At 44.9% G+C, this 21,016-nt stretch overlaps 1 protein-coding gene across 5 annotated transcripts in view; it reads right to left on the reverse strand.

Annotated features, from left to right (window-relative positions):
• Positions 1-21,016, reverse strand: part of ELFN1 (extracellular leucine rich repeat and fibronectin type III domain containing 1) — a 105,238-nt gene that overhangs the window by 39,998 nt on the left and 44,224 nt on the right. For all 5 annotated transcript variants that reach the window (XM_051777163.1, XM_051777180.1, XM_051777147.1 and 2 more), the window contains exon 3: positions 6,420-6,554. The gene's annotated coding sequence lies outside the window, so the exon portion shown is untranslated. The remainder of the gene's footprint in view (positions 1-6,419; positions 6,555-21,016) is intronic.

The raw sequence follows: 21,016 nt of genomic DNA on the forward strand, positions 1-21,016 counted from the left end.
TGTTTGAAGGAGCACAACAAGAGCATCCACAGCCGAGGAGGCAAAGGAATACAGACAGCTATAGCTTCTATGTTAAAACAAGAGGGGAGAGGCTAAGAGGAGCAAAGAGATGACTTCAACTTCATCTCCTTGCAATGTGGCCTGAGCTGAGGGAAGGGAAAACACTTGAGTTCCTCTGTAGTCCCCCATCTCAGGAAAGACCGGATTCACTCTGCTCTGCCAAAGGGGATTTTCAAATCCTCGGCACCAATATCATGGAAGCAGCTCTGAAAAGGCTCTAGTTGTGGGTGGATAAAAAGGGCACCAGTGGAGATGAGACAGAAAGAAGAGAGGGAGGAATCTTAGGGGAAGATGAACCTTCTTAATAGGTTTTATTGATTTAACCCAAAGAGAGAACAGTAGGGGGAAATTCATGCCATTTAAATGCAAACCAGCAATAAAAATAATCGTTACAGTCATAATCTCAATCTGTTAGCATTTTATGTAGAAATGATCTTAATGGGAAATATTTTTCGTGTAAACTATTTGCATTTACTTAGTACGAAGGAGCCTCTTAAATATAACTCAATCATTATCACAGATTTTTTTTTTTCAGGGGTTGTTTTCAGTCCTCAGTTCTTTCAAGTGCCTGATGATTTCACAGTCCCTATAGAGACTGACTTGGAGAAGTTGCTGGCCCACCCTAGCTGGGATCTGCTGTCCATATCCCTGTGGATGTTCCTGCTTCCATACTGGAAATACGTGTGGATTTCAATGGCAGTTAGAAATCATCACTCTCCACCCAAATTGTGACCAGCCAAGGAGACTGCATCACTTGCTCAGATTTTGGGAGCTTTAATTGAGGAAAAGCAACTTCAGAGCGTGTTTCCAGGGCCTTCATCTTCCAGACAAGTGAGAACCACCTGACCACCTCTTTTAGCTTTCCCTCTTGTAAAAGAAGAGGAAAATGAGGGGGTTTGCCTTTTCAGAGGAGCTGTAGGGCTGGCAGTGAAGACCCTGGGTGGGAAGCCCTTTCCCAGTGCAGGAGGGGAGATTGGATGTGTCCACCTGCATCTCAGAAGGAGCTTTTCTGGTCAGTGCCTTGTCCTCAGGATCAGCCCCCGTGGGGACACGGCGCTGCCCACGTGCAGGTGCTCAGGGGAGGTCACTGTCCCTGTGACTCCCACGCCATGTGCATCTCAGCCACAAAGAAATAAATACCCTCTTCTGCCTGGGGACACCTTTTAATCTTCTTGCTAGATTTTCATACACTAGTCCAAACTCTCAGCTGGGCCAGGCATGATCTCATTTAGCATTCCATCCACAGAGTCTGCTAAACCAAGGCTGCTATTTTTATGCCACGTGCTGGTAGGGGCTGGGGCTGCTCTCATTGATGGCACGGGGGGGTTCCCACCACCTATTGCATCTGCCAGTACTTTGCCCCAGAGGTGAAAATGTCCCATGAAGGTGGCCACCTGGACCACCATCCTCAATGTTGGGAAGCTCACCAGGGCCTTACAGGACACTCGTGGGCAGCAGGTGCCAGAGCAGCAGCAGCTCTCCAGCGACCAGGCAGCTGCCAGGTTGCTGTGCCAGGGGCTGCATCGGCAGAAGCCACCACAGTCCCTCGAGTGGGCCTGGCCCCATGTCCACAGCCTGTGGAGCTGGTCTGGCCCTGTGTCCACAGCCCGTGGAGCTGGTCTGGCCCCTGATACACTGCTCATTGCCAGGTTTCCAAACTCACACCGGACCTCACGCTGTGCGGGTAATTCAGGCTCGCAAGGGGGTTATTAAAATCCATTCAAAGCTACTGACAGCCTGTTCAGTGTTAATGTCAGTGGCTGAGAGGCACAGCAGGAGCGGGTGGAGAAGGACTTTGATTCCCCCGCTCTAATTTCCAAGCAGGGTGGGCTTGGCCGGCAGTGATGGGAAATGAGGAGCGGTGCCGGGTAGGAGCGTGTGGTGCCGTGTCGTGTCTCACACAGCAGACAGGTGGGATTCGCTGTTTAATCCCATCAGCCAAACATTTCACTCCATGTTTTGCTTGACAGCATCTATCCCTTGCTGGCCATTTCAGAGGCACGTTAGCTGCCAGGATCCCAGCAGGTGAGTCTGCCTGAGCAATCAGCTCCGGTGCGGCGGCTGGGAAGGGGCTGTTGGTGCTGCTCCACACCAGACTCCATCGGGTCCTGCAGGTGGATTGGGCATCACACCCAGGCACTTCCCATAGGGTGCATTTGGGGGTTCATATACCTCTTCCCCCAAGTTCAGCCTTGGGTCTGCGCTAGCTTGCAGCCCTACGAACCTGCTGGGGTTGAAAGAGGGGCTGGAATTTGTTCATGTTGGTCAGGTGAGTCCAAACCATCCCCTGGATTTTGAAAAAAGCTGGGTAATTTCAGGATGTGGCTAGCATCATGCAGGCTAAGATAAGAGTAATCGGAGCTCCGGGCCATAAGCCGATTCCTTGCATATGACAGGAAGGAATTAGCCCCGTCTTTCCGCCCTGTGCCTCCCAGCAGCATTTGTACACATGGGAGCACACCTGGCAGGAGGCTGAGCCACAGGGACACGCATGTCCAAGCACTTGCTGGAGACAGGGTGACAAGGATCCTGTGCAGGCAGCACAGAAATCCCACAGGCAGAAGAAGGGGCATGGAAATCTGCTCCAACCATGGTGCAGGGTGGTGCTGGGATCCCCAAGGTCTCCTTCTCAGGAGGTCCCTGCCCTGGTTTTCCCCTGGTTTCGGCATCTTTTTGCAGCGAGGATTCCTCCACGTTGGCTGAGAAATGCATTGCAGTCTCTTAATAGCTCATCCTGGCTGGAAGCTTTTCCTCGTGTGTAAATACAATGTGTATAACAGTGGCCTCGTTTTGTACTATAGAAGTGCATCAGATGCAGCTAAACGTAGAGAAGATGATCCAAATTTAACATTTGGTTATGTAGGCTGAATATTTCAGTGAGTTTTTAGGTTTGAAGGCGCTGTAATTGGAGTCTGACCTCCCGGATAGTGAATTTTACCCAGGGATTTAAAGCAAGTCTGACCATTAAGCTTCATCCTTCTGACAGACAAAAATTAGTCTGGTTCATAAGCAAGGGGGGCAGCTGCTGGAGGCAGACTGGTTACAAGCCACAAGAACAAAATGTTGAACAACATCTCTGAAGGGCAGCAGGTCCTGGCTGACAAATACTGCCACAAACCAGGTTATTTTGCTTTAGTTCTGAGGTCAAAGCCAGTGTTCAAAAGCAATATTTGGGGCCGCTGTTTTCACTTAGGAAACTGGTGCTGTTCAAAAATCAACAGTTTTAGAGAAAAGTGAAACTCTAATGGTTGCCAGCAATCGGCCAGATGGGTCAATGAGGTGGTTTAGGGTGACAGGACCACTGAGGAGACGTGTGGCACCAGCAGACCCAAGTCCCATCCCATGTCCCTGGGGAGAGGGGCCAGGGAGATGGAAAGGAGCTGCATCTCCCTGCAGCCAGCATCTTGTGCCACATGGCAGGTTACCAAGCAGCTGAGAGTGGGCAATGATTTCTTTTGCCAGTTTTCTAATTTATCTAATGAGCAAGAAAATAAATCAAGCTGACAGTCACCCAGGTGGTTTTGAGCCTCAGCTCCTCACAGTCCCCTTGTTCTTCCAGCCCATTTTATAACAGGGTTACAACCTGAGGACACAGCACTAACTCCTGCTATAATCTTTTCTTTACAAACGTCACTTAGCAGATGGAGTCATTTAGATGTGCTCACGTTTAAATGAGTGGCTTGCCCTGAAAGGGACAGAGCTGAGGCTGCTGGCAAGGTTTTTGGGATCGTTAGCCTAGAAAATGCTTAGCAGGGGAAGCAGTTGGCAGGCAGATTTCACGGACATGGCACTGCTGTCCTCTGCCAGCAAAATTACAAGGCTGAAATCCTGAAGCTGGATGGGGCCAAACTGTTCACAGCAAACAATTTAATTGATGAATGAAGTGAATTGCCCAGGAGACGGTTTTTAGGCATCTGCTCATTGCATGAAGCTGCTTGGAGAAGGGTTTGCGCAGTCGGGTGTCACCAGAGACCTGCCCACACCAGGGGTGGATGGGCTGGATGGGGCTCCCCATCATGGGAACCTTCACCAGAGTCACCTGGACACCTGCTCCCTGAATGAGCATGGCAACCTCCAGGCTTGCCAATCCAAAGGTGTTATGCTTCCCTACAGAAATTAATGTTCTTAAGCCTTCATGATGGGGCCAGTGATGGGACCATGCAAAAGATCTCAGCACTTGGTGCTTGAAAGGGAGCTTGCACAATGTAAGGAAGAACAGCACCAAACTAAACAGCAAAACCTACTTTTCAGTTCCTGCAAGACATTCAGTGGCAGTCTCAAAGGTCTCTCCTGTCTAGCTCCCTGACCCCTTGCACAAGGCTACCTCCATAAGCTCCTTTCATTTGGTCTAATAAAGTAAATTAGCTCTCTGGCTCTTCCAAGGAGAATAGCCATGAAAATGTACATTGAGATGAATGCCTACAACCTTTGAAAATACCTCTTGCTTATGAAAAGGCTTCTGAGGAATGAATAGAAGAGACAATAATTACCAAAAAGGAGGAAATATTGTTCATGCTGCCTGGGCAGCATTTGACCCAGCCCTTGCAAAGGTTGGGGAGAAGAAGGAAGAAGAAGGCAGGGAGCTGAGACACTAATGGCAATCATTGCTCTGTGGGGAGCAATATCTCACAGTGTCCATGGAGATCAATCCCAAATTATTCAGCCTAATAGTTCTCAAAACAAACTCTTATTCTGCTCCTTTGTGGCAGGCATGAAGCTTTCTCTGCAAGGCCCATTTTACATCTTCACTAACTCAGTGCTGGATGGTATAACACTCCATTGTAAAATCCCTGCAGGAGCCTTTGATGCCGGCATCTTCCAGACGAGACACAGAGCTTATCAGCTCAAATAACACAACTGTCTTTTATCCTTTGTGTCCCAAGCCTGCTGTTTTGGCACTTATATTTGTAATTCATTGCCTGGCTCTGGGTCTGGATCCATCAGGACAGGCAAACTGTCTATCTATCTGCATTGCTGAGATATTTGTGTCTGCCCTGAGGAACCTGACTACTTAAGCTCTGCTTATCTTCATTGATGTTTAGGTTCCTAATTGGTTAAAAGTCATTTTGGAAAGGTGGTCTCAAGAGCTGTAGACTTGTAGATGCTTTCAAATTGACTATCCCCAGGCCAGTCTGTCCATCTTTCCTTCCCTCCCATCAGGGACTGCATCCTCATGGTCTGGTCTGGCTCTCAGGGATGCCCCAGCACCTGCTGTCCGTCCCTTCCAGACCAGTTCCAACCTATGGACCTGCCTGCCTTTCACCAGCACTACATTTTTCTCAAAAAAGGACAAATGAGGTGGAAGAAGAAAAGGTGAAAACATGATAATGGCTGTGGCAAAGGGCCGCTCCTATAGATTTTACAATGCTGGAAATAGAGGCTCAGAGAAAAAGTTTTTCTCCAAAAATTACTCTTTTCAATCTCAACAGAACACTGAAAGGAAGTTTAAGCAGACTTTTTAACACCTTTTGTACTCAAATTCCAAATTCACCTGTCTACCCAAGCAATAACAGAAATAATCTTTTTTTATCCAGCTGCACATTTTGCTACAGAAATTTGTTTCCATTAAGCTATTCCCTTTTGTCCTCTTAAAAAGCATGTTTTAAATAACAGTGTAAAAAAAATTATATACTATCCAAAAAACTCAACCCTGTCGACTGTGCACTCTCATACAAAAGTTATCTCCTTCTTTGAATGGATTGATGAAAACCCTTTTCATAATGTCAGGGTGGAGATGAGAAAGAGAGAGAAAATTTCTAAGTGCCCAGCACAGCTAGTCATTTCAAGGAAACATGGGGCAAAATCTGGTCCTAGAAAACTGAGTTACAAAACCAACACCAATCTGATCCTCTTTTTCTGCTTTGTAAAACAGAATTTTGTAGAAGTTGTGATGGAGGCACACACTGCACTTCTCATCTGCAGGGAAAAAATGTGCTTTTTCCATATTCCTTAAATCTCAAAAGAAGAATGTGAATCCAGTCTTAAATAAATAACTATTGAAAATACAACCATGATGACTTTCACTGCTACCACACTTTCAGGAGTGCAGTAGCTGCAGCTCAGCCACTCAGGGTTTCCCCAGGAAGGTCAACACTTGGACATCACTCAGAGTCCCACCAGGAATCACCCCAAGAACAGCAATGTGAGAAACACAACCCTGGATCACTGTCTCTCTTCCCTACTGGAAATGAATGCCATGAGGCTCCCTTTTGCCATCCCCTCCTGGGGAGGATTTCCTGGTACTGGAAACCTCCCCAGAAAGACTTGCTCCATCCCTGCTGGCTCTCTCTCACGGCCAGCTGTCTCACACCAGCTACTTCTCTCACTTCAGAGATGCCACTGACAAGGTCACCTCTTACCTTTGAGCCTGTGTGTCACTGCTGGTCCTGGCTACAGTCATGAAGGTCTCCTAGTTGCTGTCTGCAGGGGCTGGGACTCACACTGGACACAGCATTTGGGATCCCACAAGGTGGTCACCAAGCCCAGTATTTGAACTGCAAGGAAAAAAGAGAAAATATAAGAGGGAGTTTCACCAGGGGGCATAAAAGATTAATTGATTGATTGATTGATTGATTGATGGCTTGATTAACATGAAGCCATCCCAAGGATGGCTTGAGCATGGCTGCTCAAGTTGTGGATTGAACACAGAGACACGGAGACCAGAGGTGAAAGGGAGGAGGACCAAAAGGAGGTCCAAATGAGATCAGCTGCTCAACAGAGTAATGAAAAGGGAAAAGAAATTCACTGGAAGGGGATCTGGGACTGAAGTAAAAAGAATGGGACAAATGCCAGACAGTGATGGAAAAAGATGCAAGGAAGATGGATAGTTCTGGGCATGCACAGGGCAGATGGTACAAGACATCAATACTGAGCTCCTGGAGGAGTGAGGAGCCACTGCCACCACCAGCATCAGCCACCCAGCGTGGACAGGTTTTAATTAGCTTAATAATCATCCTTACACTGCAGGATTGGTCTCATAAACGTCTTTTTAAATCTTAAGTGTGATTTTATTGCTCTCAGTTGTCACTTCCAACCCCCTCCTTGTTTTTCTATTACTTTTGGATGCCTGGCTGGTCAGGGCTCTCTATGCTTCCCACTGCTGTCAGTTCCTGCTCACCTGTGATGTGAGAAAACCAGTATAGCAAGGAGGAGTGACAGTGAGCGTAACAGTGCTCATCTTCATGGTATTCAATGTCTTGTTTTATTACCATCAACATAATAACAATAATAGCAATATTAGTGACAACCATTTTGTTACTCCTCCTGTTAGTAATATTCAGTCATGACCTAAGAGGTATTTCAGAAAGACAACACAAATCCAGTGCAAGATCCAGGAGAACAGGGCAGTTAATTAAATGTCAGAGTGATGGACAGAGCTGGGACAAGCCTGGAACAATATCAGAGAGCTGGACAACCTCTGACAAGCGCAGGGAGATGGATGGATCTGGGACACGTCCCAGACCTCTCCCCCAGCAGAGGCAAAACCCTCCTACCCAAACACATCTTTAAACACAACATCACTCCCTCTCTGTTGCTGTGTCATTGACTTATGCAGGTGAGGAAATTTTCTGGGGAAAGCTGCCTTCTAAGCCATGTCACTGATCACGGCCTGGTCTAGTGACGTTTTATTACCTCCAAATGGTGCAAAGAAAATAAAGAGCCCCATTGAGAATGACAGTGTCTTAAAAGTGGTTTTTACCAGCATATGTGTGAACTCACAGCGGGTAGGGCTTTATTTCACAAAAGATTTCTTCTCCTTTTTCCAAAGCAGATATTTGTAAGAGAGGCAGATAGAGGCCAGGAAATGGAGAGGGAGAATGGCAGCTGGAGGGTGTTCAAAACTCCAAGAATATTAGAGAACAAAAGGAAGCCTGTGACAGATACAGGGCAACCTGTAAGTCATCAGAAGAGTGGAGAGCATAATAGACTAATCAATCAGATAGACAAGGGTGAGAAGTGTCACGGGGAGGCAATAGGTAGTTGGAGGTCAGTTATGAAATATAATCTCTAAATTGGAAGGAGAAGGGCAATAGCACAAGAACAATGACAGGTATTTGAATGCAGGTAGGTGAATGTTGAATTGGTGATTTCCAGGAGAGTGAATGTTGGATGGGAATATTATGGGGGTAAGGAAAAATAACCTGGTATTTTAGAGATGGGCACATATTCTGTAAAGTGAAAGGCTGAACTGGCAAGACTTTAAAGTGTTGTTCCATTTCAGAAATTGCTGCTGGAAGACAGACGGTGGGGCTCCCTGGTGCTTGTTCCTCTGGGTTTCCAGGCAAAGTTTGTCAGGTTAAGAGCAAAAAAAGCAGTGATTTTCCTAAACCTAAGTCTTGCAAATACCAGCTGGAATCTGAAAGCCAAACAGTTACTTTCTAGCTTGTGCTTTCTCATCAGTGATCCTGGCATGCGTAATCTCTAATCCATTTAGCTAAAATGCAGGGAAGTTGCATGGTGCCACATATGAGAAGATGGGGATTCTGGAGGTGAATTTAATTATTCCTTCTACAGAGAAAGTGGGAGCCAATAAGGCACCACTCACCCTCCATTAGCTACCTGGGCTGCATAGGGCCAAGAAGAAGCCAGGCAGCATCATTTACTGCTCTTTCTAAGCTAAGTAGGAACAGCACCATTACACCCAAAGAAAAGCTTGACTTAACATGAAGTAATTTCTACCAACACTTTTCTGACCTTAGTTGCGTACTACAAAGGCATCACACAGTCCTTCTAACAACAGCTAGACCCAAGCAATTAGAGCTGAATGAACAATTCATAATGAATAATCGGTTTGGCAAACTTCACCTCATTTTATGCTCACAAAATGTTCACATGCAGATTGCAAAGTTCTCACATTTCTCTGTCAATGGATTTAACTTGCCATTTTTTTCTGTTGAGCAAATAGCACTATAACAGTTCACTGAAAATCTATATTCAAATGTAGGCTGGGTGGATGGGTTATACCCGTCACGGGGTGCTGTTCCAGCTCCTCCATTGGATGAGGGACTGAAATGGCCCCAAGAAATGCAAATCAAGAGTGTTACCTCTAGTGTCTGAAATTCCCTTTGTCATGTTTGTCAGCACTGGAGCACATTGACTGGACTGAGTATCAGCCATGGATATGGACAACGTGGTCCTCTACAGCTGATGGAGAAGGACAGGTATCTTCAGAGGCCACTGGAGAGGTGGACTCCAAGGACACACTGGAGAACCTGGAGACCTTGAGAGGAAGAGCCTGACTCCTTCAAACAACCTGCTTAACTCTCCATGCCCAATGCTGGCCGGGGCAGGCCAGAGGCTGTGGAGAAAGGGGCACAGGTGTGCAGCCCAGGAGGGGGAAGCAGCTCGTGGGGCTGGACCAAGGGTGGCAGCCGACCTGCTGGTGGCTAATGAAGCCAAGAACAATGTGTGCTCTATCACACTGAGACACACAGGGAGATAAGAGAGTGAGGGACAATAAATCAGGCTTTCAAAGCAGAGCATATTAGGAGATCAATGGGACAGATATTAGACCAAAGGAGCAAAAACCGGAGAGACAGGAGCAATTCTGTTCCTCCTCCTTCTCTCCCGTTGCTAAGGATTTTTTTTTTCCCATTTAATAACATCCTCATTGTTTTTAAATGAGCAGCAAAGCCAGTGGGTTCCACGTGGCATTAGCAATGTGTTTGTGAAAGGGAAAGTGACTGGCTCCTAGCAGGATTTGATAAAAGCCTCTCCAAGCTCTCAGTGATTTACAGCTCGAGAAAACAAACACGGACTGATACAAATGCAGAGAGAGGCAGAGCCGGCACCGACATCCAGGTACACTCAATTACCAATTCATCAGCCCAAGCGAACTTGAAGGGCTTTTCAAACTCTACACGGCTCTAAATTAAAGGAAATCTTTAGATGGATAGCGTTCTGCAATGGGGGAGAAGAAGACTAATTTGTTGATCTTCAGCTCAGGAGCCCTCGCTTTTCCTGGGCAAGGAGCCATGGGCAAGGGGGGCAGGCAGCAGCTCCTACTCCCCACATGGGACCAGGGAATGGACCAACCATCAGGATGCTGCTCACACACTGTTGCAAAGCTACCAGCCCACAGGTCTCCCTCCCCCCTCACCGTGCCAGTCCCCTAACAGCCTTTTTTTTCCCTGTCTATACTAAAAACTTTGCTTTCACCTGCCCTGGAGGTATTCATGGCAAAGCTGTGAAAATAGCTGATTTTTTGGATCATTGGCTGAACTAAAAAAAAAAAAAAAGAGGAAAAAAGATCACAGTGACCCCAAATTAGAATTGTCCAGGCTCTCCATGGAAAAATATATATAGAAAAAAATATAGCTATGGTCAACCAATTGTTTAATTCAATCTGAAACTAACTCATGGGGAATGTCATTTTTCCCTCCATCTCCTGCCTAGAAACTCAATTTTTCACAAGAAGAGATGATTTACAGCTTCCCAGCTCCACGCTCCAGCGGCACTGACACCAACACAGTGTTTCATATCTTCCCCTGCTCCATGAAGCTCCTCCGTGGTGGAGGACAGGGGCCTTCAGTGCTATTCTGTTAAAAACTCAGAGGCAGCTGGGAGTAGCAACAGCACCACAGGAATGGAGGGAGTCCGGCTGCTGAGAGACTGCAGGAAACTCTTTGTTAATTGTTCATGCAGAAACTGTTTTGATTTCAGTGCCAAACTGATATCTTGGGGAAATGGCATCTTTGGAAAAGACAGCGCATCCTCCCCATACCCCACCTCTGTGTGCTGAGGAGAGGGGCCCCATGCTACCAGTGCTGGTGGAGTGACTTACTGTCCCCAAGGCTGTGTTGCTGTCCCCATCCCCCTGCTCTGTGTCCTCATCCCACAGGTTTGGAGAGCTGAACCAGCATGAGAGCCCTGGGGCAGCTGGAAGGATGGGTGCTGAGCTCCACTGCTGCTCAAACCTTTGGCAGAGAGGACACTTAGGAGAGTTTTGTGCCAAGATGCCTGTTCATCAGCAAGGAGAGCTGTGTCAGCCTCCAGTCTCACTCAGGAGTAGGGACTGCCTGCATTCCTGTGGAAGCTGCCAGCATCATCCCTCCTCCTGCCAGAAGCAGTATCAAGCCCTTAATTTTCCACTGGATGTCGGCCCTCCTCTTTCCTCTGGCCTCCTCCAAAGACAGCAGCCGTTGCTCACACATGCAGCTCCAAGGCTGGCTCTGAACTATTTAAAAGCACAGCAGGTGTTTTAATTATTCACGTCAAGCGCGCCTTGCTTGCTAACAACTCTCTGAAGCTGTCATAGCTGCTCGGGGTGGAGCAGAGCCCTGCCAGCAGCTTCCCATGGCCCAACCTCAGGGCAAAGCCTGGGTCTGCAAAACAGCCATGATCTGGTGTTGTCTCCGAGGGCAGAGGTGGCACAGGGACACTTGGCAGATCTGTCCGGTCTCATGTGCATTTGCCCACCCAACCCATCATCCAACCTCCTGCCCAGCCTGCCTGGCACCTCATACCCTCCAGGGTGGGGGGATCTGCTGAGTGTTCTGCTCTCACCGTGAGCCGCTGTGCCCCACGCTGATAGATTAGCTCTTGTAACATTTTAAGGGCACTGGAATTACCAAAATGCAAGGAAACAGAGGGGTACTTATACAGCACAGCTGGGCAGCTTCAGATGAAGACACCAGTGGGGATGACACACTTCCTTACTGCCTTGAGCTGCTCCCAGGGTTCGATGCAAGGAGCTGCTTTGGAAATCAAGCCCTTGCTGCCCTGCAGCAATATCTTTATTTGCTTCTTCCTTCCTCGTACCATCAAAAATATTTGCTGCGATAGCATCACTCTTCTCAGAGATTTCAGGAAAAGGTTCTTCACCCGGCGGGTGTTCAGGCACTGGAACAGGCTCCCTAGGGAAGTGGTCATGGCTCCAAGCCTACCAGAGTTCAAAAAAAGTTTGCACAGTGCCCTCAGGTGCATGGTGTGATTCTTGAGGTTGGTTGTCCTGTACAGGGCCAGGAGCTGGACTCGATGATCCTTGTGGATCCCTTCCAACTATGGGTATTCCATAATGCTGTGATTCTGACTCACATCCCTCCTGGGGGCCTGGCACTGAGGGCTCAAGGCAGAACAAGCTCAGCTTTTTCAAGGTGAAACAGGGGCAGAAAGAAGGATGGTGTCCCACCTTCATGGCTGGAAGAAAGATAGCTTGTGTTGAAGGGAGCCAGACTTGCCCCAGGCTCACAGAGGCTTTTCTCAGCTCTAGGGTGCAGGTATGGGACAGAAACAGGCACTTTCAGAAGGATCAAGGCTGTGGGTTCCTTCATTTTTACCCCACTGAACCTCAATTAATGTGAGCTTTCTTTTTGGGACCTCAGGATTTCCATCAGGTTAATCCTTTCTCCTGGAAGTTGCTCTTGGTTATTTCTCTTATTTCTGATAATTATTAAGTGGTTCTTCTTCCCCGCCTTTGCTCACCATTGCCCCAGCATAAATTTAGAGGATGTCCAAGAATATTCAGGACCAGCTTTCCCCCACGTCTATATGAGCAAGAGCCTCATCATGGGTAACCCTGAGGTTCAGAGTTCCCCTCTATCAGCAACACCCCGTGGGCAAAGCCCGAGAGCAGAGAGTGCTCCACAAAAGCACATCCCCTGGTTGAAGAACCAGGCTCTTCGAGCCTCCTGGACCACCAGAGCCAGCCCCTCTCTTTTTAACCTGCATGTTTTTAGTGCTAATTTCCACCACATGCCCAATTCGAAGCTCTAATAATGAACAACTGCTTTCTTCCTTTCCTTCTGATTTCATATTCATGAGTCAGGGTTTCCTGGCACTAAACGTAAATGCTAAACGGAAATCGCTGCACAGTGACACGTCTGTGTAGCTTCAGTGTCCATTTATTTGCCTTTTCAAAGAGCTGCTGTGTTAAGCAAACATCTCTGCCTGGATCCTATCTGGAGGAGTTTGTCTGGTACTGCATGGTGCCTGCCGGGGTGGGGGAAGTGACTCGGTGTGATGGTGTCTCACGGATCTGTTTTTGCTTCAGGGTATTTCTTGTACAATAGTTTGAGCTCGGTGAGAACCTGAACCTTTCCTTGAATATCTGCTCGAATCTCGGCAGGCTGTGTTCAGCGCTGACACAGCGAGGGATGAAGCAGGGAAGTCCTAGAGAGAAACACATCCATTGCCTCAGCCTGGACTCTACTGAGGGCTCCTGCAGGCAGCAATGGGCAGATGTCTTGGCAGGGGAGCCAAGGAGACACCTGTAGCATCACTGGGCAAATTATTTTTCCTGGCAACTAGAAAATTCACATACACATGCAAAAAAACCCCAAACATTTCATTATTCATTCAAACTTACTGCCATCTCCCTTAAGAGAGAGACAAAAGACATCTTGAAAAAGGGAATGTTTTCCATTAACCATATTGGTCAATAAGTTTCAGTATTTTCCTCCAAGACTGTGCTTCCACATTGAATTGAATTTTTTAAAACAGCAAGGGAAAAATATAACCTCTAAGCAAAAGTCAAAGGAGTTAAATCTTCATGTATATCAAGGTGAGCCAAGATGTTCTTCTCTGCAGAGATGCCGAAGGTGCATAGTCTGCAAACCTTCTAACATGCCTCAGCTAGAAGCTTTAGACACATAAATTGGCACCATGAAGTCTCCTCTCCACCAGTTCACCCTGCCCATGGAGCAACACATCTGCTCAACTCTGCTGGTGAGCCATTTGTCCCATTGGAGACATCATCATCCTCACCTGTCTGCTCTGCAATCAAACAGGAACAGGTATCACCCCCTGGGAGCAGGGACAAGGCCTGGGGCTGGAGCTGGGCTGTGCTTGCCTCTGCTCACTGTCTGGTCTCTTCATGGGAGCACCAGCTGGAGGTGGCTTTGCTCAAAGATGTGGGCTGGAAAGGGGAGCAGCCAACATCCAAGCACCCTGGACTGCTCAGCCAGCTTTGCTCCTGCAATGGTCATCTCCAAGGGACAAGGTGGGCAATGAGGAACTGCAGCAGTGGATATGGGAGCCCTCTGGTTGTCCAGTGCTGGAGGCTTTCTCTCCTCTCAGCTGCCTCCACTGTGGTCTCCTCCGAGGCTTCATGGATGCTCCTTATGGTCTTGCTACTCTGTTGCCTTCTGCAGTCATCCATTGCCTTTCCCTGTCTGCCTTTCCCCAAAAGCTTTAACAATCGAGCTCATGGGAAAGCAAGAGCGAGGATGAGAGATGAATTTCAGACCGTGAGAAATGAACTCCCAAATGCGAGCGTTTGCAACTACCAGCTGAAGAGCTGTGCTCCTGCTCATGGCAGACATCGTGTGTGGTGTGTTCAATCAAAGTAATCAATGGGGACCACATTTTGAGTATTATCTACATGCAACAGACTCCTCATGAGGAAATTATGCAGCAACACTTAATGGTGGCAATGATTCAGCAAGTAATAGAAAGAAATATTTCTCAAACCATCATCAGCATCTCATGGATAACTCCCAGATGGGACTGAGGGTAAAAACCCTTTCATTAAAAAGCTATTCAGTTATGGTAAAACTGCCATATGTGGCTCACTGAGATTCTGATTGTCGGTGACTTCAGCTTGAAAGCTGCTGTGAAATCAGAAAGCTACTTCACATTTGAACAGGGGGGTTGAAATCTGTCTTTAGGGACCTGAAAGCACAGCTAGATCTCACGCAGCTGAAGGTGGCTTACAGCTGGGTGTCTAGGTTAAGATAATTGTCTAGACTTCTTTTATCATCAGTGAACAGAGAGATGTGCACCAACCCCCAGAGAGTGATTCATTCTTCCTGTCTTAGACATCTATTTTTGGATGGGATGAATTACATTCTGGAGGTGTTCAACTTTCTCCACCAGCTATGGAGGAGTCTAGATGAACTTAGCCTAAACACCTCACCTTCCTAATGCTAACACAGGCAGTGCTTGACTGGTGAAAGCAACCCAAGTTGTGGCAATACAGTGTCACAGTGATGGTAGGTTGGGAGCACTTGGCCAACACCTACAGTGAACAGACACAAGAAAAGTAGTTTCCTCAGCAGACAGGAGACGGAGGAGGAGAAATCATCATAAGCACACACTGTGGTGATCTCAGTATTTAACTAAGACCTGAGGCCATGCTGGTACCTGATCATCTCATCTAGCTCGTTTATGTCATGCAAAAGGTACACATTACACCCAATCACTTCCAGAGCGTGACCTGAAAGTTGTAATTTTGCAGTTCTGGGAGGAAAGCAAGGACTGGTCTCTCAGCTGAGTGCAGCCTCTAAAGGGTCAAGCCTTTTACTGAGCCTGGGTTTTCTTGAGATTAGCAGTTCCAAACTTCTACAAACCAACAATTTAGTTCTGAGATATCAGCTGTATTCTTGTACCCACACCCAGTTTTGAGCAGCCATGTCTCGCAATTGTAAGGGTTTGGTTACAACCTTAAGAGCTGTTTTGTAGACGAAAAGTTTTATGTCTCAGTTTTGCCACAGTCCAGGGTCAATGCTAATAACCTACTCTGCAAAAATAATCCTACTGTTTTCTAGGAGGCTTCTTGCTATGAGTCTACCAGAAATAAATGAGATTACTACTTCCATGACTTCAGTGGAAGTCAGTTTCAGTCCTCTCAGAAGACTGACCTTAGTACTATCTAAGGTCTTAGGTCTTAGAGCCATCTAAGCCACCTCTTATAGACATCATGCCCAAACCTCTCCAGACTTGACTCCTGCAATATACCATGGGATGTGTTATCTGTGCAAAACCCAGGACTGGGAACCCAGAAACTCTACAGAACAACCAGACATTGCAATTTCAAAGATCAACATAAGAAATTCAAATAGGAAAATAAATGGAAGAAGAAGTCACCAGAGGAAGGCCAGCCTGCCACCCATAAATATTTTCTAAAAGAAATGTGTGCAACTGGTTCTGAGCAGGGCAGCTAAATTACAAAAAGTATGTCAGGACCCTTCTCCAAAACCAACAAATGTGCAGGAAGACTGGGAATAAAATTCATGAGGCTAAAGATAAAAATGGAGGATTTTTAACTACACAGAATTGTGAGCTTTAATTCACAGGGAGAAAGATTTGTGCTCTTTCCTGGGGCGTACTACTGCCAGAAACAGAATGCAGCTGACGACAGAAAGCCAATGGCTGGAAGCCAGGGGGCTCCTTAGGGGCCAGGGAAATGCCTTAGAGACTTTGGTTCTCCATACCAATTGGCTTACACCTGTCAGAAAAAAATTCCCAGTGTTTTTTCCTGACTCATCCAGAAAATCAAGATGGATCATATGCATTTAAGAGGCTGTTCATGATGCTTTTGGGATTGTGTTCAAGACAAGGTTGAGTAAGACCTTCCGTTCGCACTGATACCAAAAGTAACGCAGACATGCAAAGGGTGCATCTGTCTGTCTGTCAGGGAACATGGAACACACAGGCTCCTGGTGGCAGAAATTAGACTCCTGTGAACTGAACAGATTTACTTAATGATAAGACAGTCCAGCAGGACAGGTACAGCACCCTTGGTTTTCTCCTTTTGACTTGGTTTCTCTTTTCCTGCCTGCTTCAGCCCCTGGAGCTACCTGGGAAAAGTTTCTACAGCTGTGCCTTAATTCTCCTCTATCTAAAAACAGACCAATGTGACTGTAAAGTGTTGGATATCTCTCAAGGAAAGCCACTGCATGGGAGATTTTTCTATTTTAAATCCTGAAAAGCGCTAGCCAAGTGCTAGTTCTTAAATACAGCTGGTGAATATATAAGGAAAATTGATTTTTGCAGAAGACTATATCATTTAAGTGAAAAGTCAATAGTCATCTTCCCTACTAGCATTTAAATATCTGAGCAAAAACATTCAGATGACGATATCCTTTGGTTCAGATTGTTCACTGGAAAGAAGGGAAAATACAGTATTAGACTCAAATACTGTGTTGACAGAGAACACAAATGTCAGCTTGACCATCTTAGAAAAGATATTTTAGAATTAAATGACTCAGGATTACTCATGATCTTATATCTTATATGAAGGAGCAAAAATTCTTATATCAGGAAAATTCTTGGAATTGCTAACAATGTAAAGAAAATACAGATATAAAAAACATGCCTCCCTTGATAAAGAACTACAGAGACAACAGGCTCCAAAGATGAATAGAGTAATCCAAAAGCAAGACAGAATACTAAAGAGTCTAACAGAATTCTCAACTCATAATCAAGGGAAAAGACAAAATCACAAATAAAAATGGCCAAATGAGACTTCCATGAAAGGGGCAGTAAGATAAAAGGGTTTGCCTTGCCTTATTACAAGGGAGTTTATATATAAGTACAAAAATATGGAAATTTTTCAGAACAAACGCAAAATAAGAAGATGTAGCTCAGCTGGGAAAAAAGACAGAAAACAAAAAGTCCAACATTACAGTATCATACCAATGGTCAAAAGCCTAAAAACATTTAATTCCCGGAAAAGTAACCAAATGTGACCAGTTAGCTCTGCAGCCAGGCAGTCCTGGTCAGGTGTTAGTTCACTTCCCCAGCAGAAAGTTGCATTTTGACAAAGCTGAAATTTCTCATGACATTAATTATGGCAAAATCACATTTTAAAAGAATTAGAAATGTTTTGAAAAATCAAACATTTCATTTGCAAGACTTTGGGATAATTTTTCATTTCTATTTTTATCTCATAACAAAACCTTTAAACATTCATATTTACATGACATTAAAATTAACCCGAAATATATTTTAATAATAGCTTAATATTCTATTCAGAATGCAACCAAGTGTCAAAATCTTGTATTTTCCTGCAAGATACAAATTATTCTATTATCTCACTGCTAAATTTTCAGGCTTTCCAGGTATTTATTCCAGAACTTGTACTGTAACATAAGAAAAAGGCAGACTCTTGAAACCCTTAGGTATGTTGTTGTTATTGTAACGTGAAAAAAAAAGGGAAATCTATAAGCAAACATACTTCAGCTCATAGCATCAAACCAAAATATGAGCATCAGGACTGTAGTCTGCTAAACACCCTCGTGTGCAGTGAACTGCACTCACTCAGCCTCAGTGAAGAAATAGGAATTTAAAAATACTTTTGGGTACAGGAAAAGCACCTGACTGTGTAGAGTGCCCATTCTTTGTGAACTTTCTTTCCCCCCCCCCCCCCCCCCAGTTTGGTTTATATTTAGCAATGCTATAAATATCTTCTGTTTAATCAAATGAAATAATGTTTTGATAGATCATTCACTCATTTAATCTCCCCGAAAGAAAGGCTGCCGATAAGACTGTCTGTTTTCACTGCATCTGTTCACTTGGCAGGAAAAAATAATTTCAACGGGAACGTTGCAAAAAACCTACCCTTTCTACCCAGATGCTCTATTTCCATATTTCTGATGCCATCCTGCCTGCAACCACTTCTTTAGATTTACATGAATTAACTCGTGTAGGACAGATACCAGACTACAAAGTACTCAAAAAAAGTAACGATCGCTTTTGATGATGACTTTGGAAGTTTAATACAGAAGCTGTAATCTCCTGTCCATACACAAAAATAAACATTATGGGATGGGTTTAATACACCTGAAAGTTTCATCCCATAAGGCGCTTTTATATAAGTTTCAGAACAAAACTGCAATCTGGAACAAAGCACACAGGTTCCAACCAGGCATCATTCGTGTGAACTTCTTCCTTCATCAGTTCTACTCATTCTTTGAATTACTTCTGCAACTAACCAAGATTTCTTTGGCACTTGGAAAAATAGTGCAACCATAACTATACAGGCTTTTTTAAATAATAAAACCTATTGAGTCGAGTATGGTTCTTCACAACTGTTTTTAGAGAAAAGCTAAAAATAAAATATTAAGCTTCAAGTACTGACCAGAACAACAAATATTTGGGATGTAAATTCGGAATAACTTGTATCTAATCCAGACTGGAGGCTCTTTCAACCCCTTTAGGTCTTTCCATGACCAAGCTAAAGGAATTGATCATCAAGAAAAATCTGTTAGATAATGTCCTGTTCTGTGCTCACCAAACTGAGTTAATTGCACTGATACAAAGTTTGTACAAGATATAGACATGGGGAAATTAACCCTTTTGATATCAGGGAATGGGCAAAAGAGGCAACAAAATACAATCTTCCACAATTATGATCCTTCTATTTTCTCCTAAAGCACTTATATTAGGAAAACAGCCTTGAAGATTACACAAAGTACTAAGGATTAGTATGATAATATTGATTATATGGTGCAGCCAGGGAGTAGAATCTTATCTCTTGTTACTGGCCTTAAAAGAGAGGTTCTAACTCCGCAGAAGTTTGATGGTAAATTTACAGTTTTCTAGAGCATGGTGACAGGCAGGAGAGCAAAAGAAAAAAAAATATTTGTCACTGTTTCCAACATGACTGTTTTACAACATCAAGTTCTAACTGCTATCAAGATGTTTATAAACTTCAAGGAACAGATAATAAAAGACAAAAATCAGAAAAGCAATTAAAATGAGTAACAACAAAAGGGTCCTTTTCACAAATACCCCTTTTCATGCAACTATGCCCTAACAAAATCATATTGTAATAAACCAGATGAACAGGATAATTCTGCTGTCATCAGACAAAACCTCTTGGTAAAATCCTTGCAAGGTCTGAATTAAAAAAAATAAGCCATCAAGATAAAAGCAATTGCTTTTCAAATGGACAGGCAAAAACAGATTGATACAACATGATCAAGTAGTTATTGCATGTAATTTGATGGCAAGTCTGTATAAAACTTAATATAGCGTCTATTGTGCCTCTTCCAGATTATGGTCTTGATGTTACTGGCTCATGAGTAGTGCTGGAGAAACTGCAGTGAGAAAAGGAGCTTCCAACATGTAATTTGGTTTTGTCCTAAAATACAGACATATTGTCAGGAAATAGTAACTGTTACCAAAAATACTGCTGGAATGAAAAATACTGTGTTCTTTCCAGTGGAAATAATCTTAGGAGAAGAAAATACCAAAATAGCCGACACTGAAACACGAAGTGCCTGTAAGAAGAACGTGCCCTGATTCAGCAAAACAGGTGAATGTGTGTTTACGTCAAGGGAGTTCTGCCCAGTGGAAATCACCCGTGTGTTACAATTCTAAGCTTGTTTATGCCTCCTTGACGTCAGTTGGATACACAGTACTCCACTAAATTGGGTGGTTGTAGGGAACCTTCACCTCCCCATGGCAGTTTGGATGCTACGGTACCAAGCTGTGGGGAAAAGGGAGACCTAAGAACACAGTTCGTCTGGAAAAAAAGCTGAAAGGCTGTAGAACTCTGCAACACCTTTCTCACAGTAAGAGGGGAGTGGAGAAATGGATCATTTCAGATGGAATTGAAAAGACCGGTAGTCTGCTAGCTGATGGGATGCTTTGGGTCTCTGCAATGTCCTGGTGATGGCAGAGGGGATCAGTCCCTCTCTAGACCCTCCTTGACATTGAAAACTCAAGTGTAGGGACAGAATTTAAAGAATCAATTCTACTCCAACCCATGATCATGTGTAGCCTTGACACAGTTTGAAGGTCCCATCGTTCAGATCTAAACTTCCACGGATGGCCTCCATGAGGAGATCATGGATGGAGGCCAGTGTGAGGTGTGTAGTGACTCTCATGCCCCAAGGCAGCCATTTGTGACCCTTCCTCACACAAAAGGAGAACTGTTCTCACAGTGAGTCTCAAATAGGACAGGTCCTCAAATACTTACCTCAGAATCTGGATTTTAGTTTTTGGTTCTTTGATCTCTTTTTTTTTTTTTCTCCTCTTTACTCGTTCTTGAGTATTTAGTCCCATCCCACGGCTCCTGAGTGGATGTATTAAGAATAAAATAACAACAAGGGGTGGGATTTTCCAAAGCACTCAGCCTCGCCTGACTATTCTCTTTGAAGTCTGCAGGAGTTTCATTATCAACTTCAATGGGAGCAGTTAAGCCAATGCTACACATTGTAAACGTGCATATTCATGAAGCAAGTAGGATTTGCTAATGGGACATGGATTCAAAGGGCTGATAAGATTTCAG

Source organism: Manacus candei, unplaced genomic scaffold (assembly GCF_025592945.1).
Source record: "Manacus candei isolate 608988 ecotype Guabito, Panama unplaced genomic scaffold, ASM2559294v1 h1tg000002l, whole genome shotgun sequence".
NCBI classification, from domain to species: domain Eukaryota; kingdom Metazoa; phylum Chordata; class Aves; order Passeriformes; family Pipridae; genus Manacus; species Manacus candei.